We start from the raw sequence: 7,553 nt of genomic DNA, 5'->3' as shown, positions 1-7,553 counted from the left end.
TGATATAAATGTAGATATTTTTCTGAATGTTGTAGAAACATTATGCATACATTTTCCTACGATGTTTATAAACGTTTAATTCCAAGTAAATGTTTGACTTAGAATACAAACCATGATTAGAAATTATTATAAATATATGCATGTATTCAAAAGGGTTCTCTTTTTATATTTGAAGTTCTTTATTTTTATGTTTTTATTTAAAAAAGTTAAATTACACGTTTTACTGGTACAATATTTACAGTATACATTAACATTTTTCCATAAGCATAACCCATGTAAATTAACAATTAACAATTTGCACATACATTTTAAGCAATATATAACCGAACATGTTTGTGCATTAAATAAAACCATAAAAAATCGTATATATTGTCTGGCTTGTTTCCATCCTCTGGCAGTTATAAATCACCAAGTTTAGCAATTACCCTCACAAGAACGAGAGACCTGATTGTTTAGCCCACTTTTCACCTTCCTTCACGAACTGAAGTCGTCAGAAAATTCAGCTTTTCCGAGTTAGTGTAATAAAAGCTTTTGTCAAGGTAGTTGGTCCTTCTGATAGGTCTGCTTCAAGTTTACGTCGTTTCAATGATTGGTAGGTGTTTTGTATATCTTTTGATTATCGTGTTTTTTTTTTTTTTTTTTTCGCTGTCTGGTCTATTGGCATTAACTGGGTAATATTTAACTATATTTCGTAAATCATGGGTTGATGGGCTGTCTTCAGAATGGTGAAAGATCTCCGCAGAACTTTTCAACTTTTACTGTCAAACATAGTGTTAAAGTATTGACTGTGAAGTAACTGCAAACACTAAAGATTTGGTTCCTGGTTCTCAACTCTCTTCAAATTCGGTGCAGATCTGTTAGATTTACTGTAAGCTAGTGTTGGATATCGCTGTAGGTCACTTGGGTTTACATTTATCTTGCTTTAGGGTTAATTCGATTGATCTGTTATTAAACTATAGTTTACGAATTACCTTATTTCTCAACTTCTTATATATTCAAGTACTGCTTATTAACAATAGTGTCGGTACGTCTTGCTAGTGTCGCCAGCTCTGGTTAAATTGGCAATAGAATTTACGGTGAAATGGTCTTATTTTGTCTAAGCTCTCACTTATACTCATTTTCTTAAGTTCGAGGTCAACTTTTATATTTCCATCACATGGTCAGCGTCAGTGAACAGACGAGAACTTTTTCTGTTGAAGTTTAGGTCTGCCTATGTTTTTTTTTTTTTTTTTTTTTTTTTTTTTACGAAATTAGTCTTCTTGAAATTGCCGATAGACATAAATACCGTTAAATAGACAACCCTTGCGTAAACTTCAACTTTACTATTCATTTTACTTTAAAGAGATAGATTCAACTTCAACAACTCTAAAATCTGTTACCGATGGGTACAAAATTACTCAAATTTTAAGCTGGATTTTTAACTTTTCGGCATCCATAAATTTTACCAATACATAATTTGAATATTTCTAAATCCGAATTGTCTTTCTCAAAAACTATAAGAAATTTATATGATCCAATGAAAAGTCTATTAATCTACATAAGACTTTAATATTAATAATCAATTTAGCCAGTATTCTGAAGTTATTTTGATAAGTTGTTGTTAGGGCTTTAAATCTTGGATTGTTTCATTCTTAACAAACTTGGTAATAGTTCTTTCTCAAAAACTAAGAAATTTATAATCCAATGAAAAGTCTATAATAATCTATATAAGACTTTAATTTTAATAATTAATTTAGCCAGTATTCTTAACTTATTGTGAAGAATTGTTGTTAGGGCTTTATATCTTGGATTGTTTCATTCTTAATAAACTTGGTAATAGTGATCTCGAGTGTTCACACTGATATTTAGGGCAAAAAGATTTGTGCTTTGTGTACTATCTGAAATCTAACTTCAGCTGACTTTTGTTATAATCGGGGGAAACTTTCAATTTTAGTATATTTTCTGTTTGCAGTTTGATATACTTTTTAATCTTTTTTGAGTCACTTTTATTAGGCAGTTAAATATTTTTGTATAACCTATTTTCTGTAGTTTACCTAGTTTAAAGTTTGCATAAGTTCGGCAGTTTAGCTTTTTTGTACTTGTAATAGTCTGTTTATTTTGGTTCTACATTTTAACTATTTACAGTTTTATTCGATGGAAGACATTTTGGTTCGCCAGATCAAAATTTGTCGTTGAAAATTTGTCATTTAAATTTTGCAGTTTAATATTGTTAATATTGTCGTATTCGGTGTAAAGTTAAACTTTTTGTTCTGCTATTTAATGTCCATTAAGTATTGAAACTTATTAGTACTTTTTATACAAGTCTTACTTTAATCCTTTTCAAATTTTGAATTTACAGCTTTGTAGTTTAAAAGAATTATACTAAGTGAAGGCTAAATTTTAATCTAAAGTGCGATATTTTATATAAAATGTTGTCTCGACACTTACAAAATGTAATGTTTTATATAAAGCATAACCAGGAAATGGATTCTTGCGGTGCTAAGACTACTTCGTAAAGTAACTCTTTAACTATCTTAGGACATGAATATTACTAGACACTTGGATAACTTAACAATTATTTTATTTTAGGCTAAAGCTCTTATTTTGGTTTGGTGCTTGTTCGAAACCTTAATTTTTAACTGATTAATACTATACAGAATTGCCCATCAGAATCGTCGAAGTATGAAATTGAGTGAATTATGTTCATTTATTGCTGTAAACTACTTAAGATTAGATTTAATGTGTAAAATTACATATTAAGTTTAAGGAATACTTAAGCTTCATGCCTTAAACTGATTTTTATTGATAGCGTTTTGCTTGTAGAGATATTAAGATATTCTTTTACTTTCAGGTTATAACATTTGAAGAAACCTATGTCCTGTTTAGATATGTGAATTGACGCATATCTCAAAGGAACTTTATCTGTGTACCCTCTTGATTTAACGAATAAGTGTAACTAACCATAAAGTGTGGCAATCTAAGAAAGTTAACATATTTTACTTCTGAGGCACAAGTAAGTAGATTCCAAACTGGCTATCTCGGTATAGCTCATCGATTTAAAACTAGCTTTCTATAGACTCTATTGACTGGTTTGAGTCTTAGAATTTTAATGCAATTGGTATTTGAAACTAGCCTAAATTCCTTTAGGTATAAGGATGTGTAGACAATTTGCAAACTCGTGGAAGTGAAATGGAAATTATATTTTGAGCGTCTATAATTCTCTACTATGCTAGTTAAGTAGTTCTTTTACTTAGGCTGAATCTCGAATGAAATGCTTGTGTATTTAATAAATTTAGATTAGACATTTATGCTATGGTGAAGCTAAGTTGCAAATTTAGATTGCATTCATGCTGTGGTGAAGCGGTTATTGCTCTATGCTAACTTGTATATGTAACCGCTGAAATATGGGCTAAAATGGATGTAAGTAAAATTTGGTATTACGTTAAATTTTCAGAAAAGTTTTCGTAGAATAGGTGGAAATTGTTTTGATTAGAACAGATTGTGTTAAATGAATTTTTTATATTTGTACGTTAGATATATGGCCCTTCATAAGCTAGGATGTCGGCTGGAGTAGTTTAAATTTTATTTTAGTTTTTATTTAAACAGAGCCGCCTTTGTTGGGGTGGCGAAGCCACGCCGGCAAAGGTGGCCCCATGGTCTGTGCATGGTAGACTTGAGTCTACCATGCACAAGACCGAAGATCAATTCACTGCCGAAGATTAATTCACTAATAATAGTTCCCTTTCATGTTTTCTTTCAGGTTGATTTAGTATACTGAAGTTTTGGACTTTTTTAACTTTACATTTTGTCGTCCATAGCAAGGATGAGGGATAGATTGAGCTTGACAATTTTGAGGGGGGTGGGTTGGTTGTGAAGGCCATATTTAAAGTTTGGTTGAACTGTTTCTGGTGAACTTGATTAGCCACAAGTTTTGGTTGTAAGATTAATAAGAGTGTACGGTTAATGCACTAAAATAGTTGTGTAAAACTTATTCTTTAGAAAAACGTACCAGGTCTTGCTCCATAGCATTTTGTTGAATTCGTTAAGACACGCTGTACGTAGTGATAGAATGTTAATTTTCTTAATGTTTTTAGTAAACTGGTTTTTAGTTTAGTTAGTTTTCGGATGGTGTCAAGAGGTACCGAAAATCGATAACTAAATTTTGTGACCAAGACAAACTTGCACTTTATTTAAGTGGACCAGTTTTATAAGTTTGAAAGTAAGAGGTACAGTGATAATTTAAACTTTAGGAATTTGCAATACTTCCTCAATGTCTGGCCACTTAGTAATGATAGCGTGATCTAGAGTATATGGCAGTAGTCTTTTCTTTTTTTTTCCTTATCTTAAAGGGCTATTTTTCCCTGTAGGCTTGTGACTTATAGAATCTTGCTTTTCCAACTAGGGTTATAGCTTGGAAGTAATAATAAGTTTGGAAATTAGTGAAATTTAATGTGAAGATCCGTTGTCTAAAATAGTTTCAAGCACTCCACCTTTCTTTCTTTTAATTTCCAACAGAGCTTTGTCAAGAGCTTAAAAATCTGGTGCTTCCTGGTGAACTTGGCTTCAAAATCTAATACTCCAAAGGGAAAAAGATGGAACTTCTACAAATGGAATACCAATGGTGTTACTATGGCGACTTCATAACCTTTGACCCTCCTGGTAAGATGGGATATCAGTGGCAAATAGATGCTATCTTCAAAATACATCACTCCTGAAAGGTGTGATGCAACTCCAAAAAAATGTGATATCAGTGGAAAATGGATGGCACCTTCAAAGCATGGTATAACGATGGCTCCTTCAAAACCTTCGACCTACTGGCAATATGAGATGTCAGTGGAAAACAGATGGCACCTTAAATAAAGAGGGACTTGAAACTACGGCAGAAAGAAATCAGTGGCAAAAGGATGGCACCTTCAAGCATGTAACTCCAAAGACAAGTTGGGAAAGGTTATTAAATGAAAAGAATGTTTCGTAAATCTGCCTCTGCAAGAAAGTCATTCAATGGCTATGCCATCAGGCCCTCTGGATCTTAATCTCTTATCAAGCTGACTAGATAATATACGAATTGTAAAGTGATGGCACAATGTGCTTGGTTCCAAATTGCTCCAGATATATTTTATACAATTCATTACCGGTCAATGAATTTTGGCTAAACAAATTAGACCCACATGCAAACAAACTAGAGCTTGAATGTTTCAAGGAATGTGATACATTTTTGAATTGCTTCATAAAAAAAGTCAAAACTTAAAAGCAGATTTAAGTTACTCCATCTTAATGGTGGGTTTAGTCTCTCAATATCAGTATTGACCAAGTTTGGTTGGCGAAATTCTTTAAGTCATATATTTGACATGCTAAAGTTAGCATTGATAATTGCCAAAGGGTTTTCTAGTACAGATCACAACATATCAGAACTATAAAGCTTCCAGAATGAGTAAATGTCACGAAAACTGTTTGAAGCTCAAACTTTCAAGAGCTTACCCAAATAATACTTTTGTAATTGCTGGGCATATTTATAAGGTTCATATCATGGCCATGCAGAATTTTTTTTATTTAATCATAAGCTAAAATAAGTTAAGTACTGTACCTTATTAATAAATTAACCTTAATGTGAAATTACATAGATTTGTTAGAATATAAATTACTTTATTAAATTAATTTAACAATTAGTTTTCCTAAGTCATATTATTGCTTGTTGTAATTGGATATGTATGGATTTGTAAAAGTGCTTGTGAAAGGGGTTTTTAATAAATAACTTCCTAGTCTAGTTATGAGAGACAGTATTATATATATCGATAATTTACGTGTATGTATCGGTTATCAATATGAAACAAATGGTTAGATAGAGATGGTTTATTAAAAGATATTTGTAAAGTGAAGTATAGTTTACAGCAATTAGGGTTTATACCTTGGTAAGAGTTCTTTACTTTTAGTCCTCCATACAAATGAGAAACTCGAATGTTCATCTTTTTAAAATTGAGCGGTGAATTTGGGTGAAGAACATGATTTAATAAGCTATAATTATTTGGTGTAACATTTTGAGTAAGCTACCTTGTACTCTAATCTAGGAGATGTATACCGGATGGGGTTTTTTGATTGACAAAACTCTTGTTTTTCGAATTTTGAAACTAGACTATACCAGTTTTATAAAAATAGTGAATCGGATTATAAATTTACTTAAATTTATTTACTTGGGTTTATCTGATGTCTGATTTTATCATTAAGTTAGCATTATTTACCAAAATTTATTGCTAGTACTCTCCTTAACCCATCAGCATGATGCACAATCGCTAAATGCCACGAAAAGGGTATTAAAATATTAAGTTTCCTTGAACATGCTTGTGCAGTTTAGTTGGGCAAGCTTATATTATTAACTGATAAGCTACAACTATAGTTGGAAAAGCAGGATTCTAAAAGCCCAGGGGCCCGACAGGGAAAATATCCAGTGAGGAAAGGAAACTAGGAAAAACATTTAAAAAACTTTAACCCATAACAGTGGAAGGTTGTGGTACAGAGGCTATGGCACTACCCAAGAATTAGAGAATGGTTTGACTTTGGAGTGTACCTCTCCTAGAAGAGCTGCTTAGCCAATGAGCACTAACAGCGCAGTAGTTAACCCCTTGGTTGAAGAATTGTTGGGTAATTTGTGTTCGTCAGGTGTACGAAGACAGAAGTGAATCTGTAAAGAATAGGACAGACTACTGTGACTGTAGGCAAAGGGGAAGTGACGTTAACAGAGAAAGGATCAAATGTAGTACTATCTGGCCAGTAACAAAAGTTTGATATTCTGTGGGCCATGCAGCAATTACTCATGATTTAATCCTATGCTAAAGATATATGAAGTGATAAATGAAAACCGTATCAATTTTATGAACTATAGAATGTGAATGATGCCAAAGGTTATACAAAAGGATACGTAACTTGAAGTAACGAGAACTTTGGGTGTGGAGACTATGGCTCCCTAAATTGCGAAGACACTGGCAATAGGGTGAAGAGTTGGGCTCAAGGCGATAGACAACATAGTTTTCGGCTTCTACTCTTGATGCCTGACGGATTATCGTACTGGAATTTGTATGGCCCGGCAGGAGTCCCTTGCCTTGGTTAGCTAGGCATTGAGCATCACAAGGAACTGGCTATCCGTCTATAAACCTAGCCAATTTTATGAATCATCTATGGAAAATGACAGAATGGCTCACAGTCCAGGATGTAGCGCAGGGCTGAGAAACACTGGTTTATAGATCAAGAAATTATTGGCAATTGGATGACTATTAGAATGTTAGAACCATGAATTAGATTGGGAAGTTACAGCAAGTGGAGAGTGATTGTTTGGAATATACTTTGGATGCCGTTTGGATATGTTAGCTAAAGGTGGAACAAGTTATAAGGGGATTGGTAAGGAAATCTTGGACTATATTTAATTATCTATTCAGGAAAAACATTGAGTTGGAAGAGAAGGGATAGGAGAAATGATGAAACAAAAGAGCAGAAAAAAGGCATTAACTGAATAGATCTGTAAGTAGATTGTTAGTTTAAAAGTACCAGTGTTACCAGATCCCTACCTGTGGTTTCCCTGCTTC

At 32.9% G+C, this 7,553-nt stretch overlaps 1 long non-coding RNA gene across 1 annotated transcript; it reads left to right on the top strand.

The window, feature by feature from the left end:
• The first annotated feature begins 461 nt into the window (after positions 1-461).
• On the top strand, positions 462-6,005 carry LOC137625706 (uncharacterized). Its single transcript, XR_011040876.1, has 3 exons — positions 462-592; positions 2,831-2,992; positions 4,495-6,005. It is a non-coding gene; the product is annotated as an uncharacterized lncRNA (long non-coding RNA).
• Positions 6,006-7,553: the final 1,548 nt, after the last annotated feature.

This window comes from Palaemon carinicauda, chromosome 32 (assembly GCF_036898095.1).
Source record: "Palaemon carinicauda isolate YSFRI2023 chromosome 32, ASM3689809v2, whole genome shotgun sequence".
Classification (NCBI taxonomy): domain Eukaryota; kingdom Metazoa; phylum Arthropoda; class Malacostraca; order Decapoda; family Palaemonidae; genus Palaemon; species Palaemon carinicauda.
The sequence above is the reverse complement of the archived record's forward strand: the minus strand, read 5'-3'. Positions and strand labels throughout refer to the sequence as shown.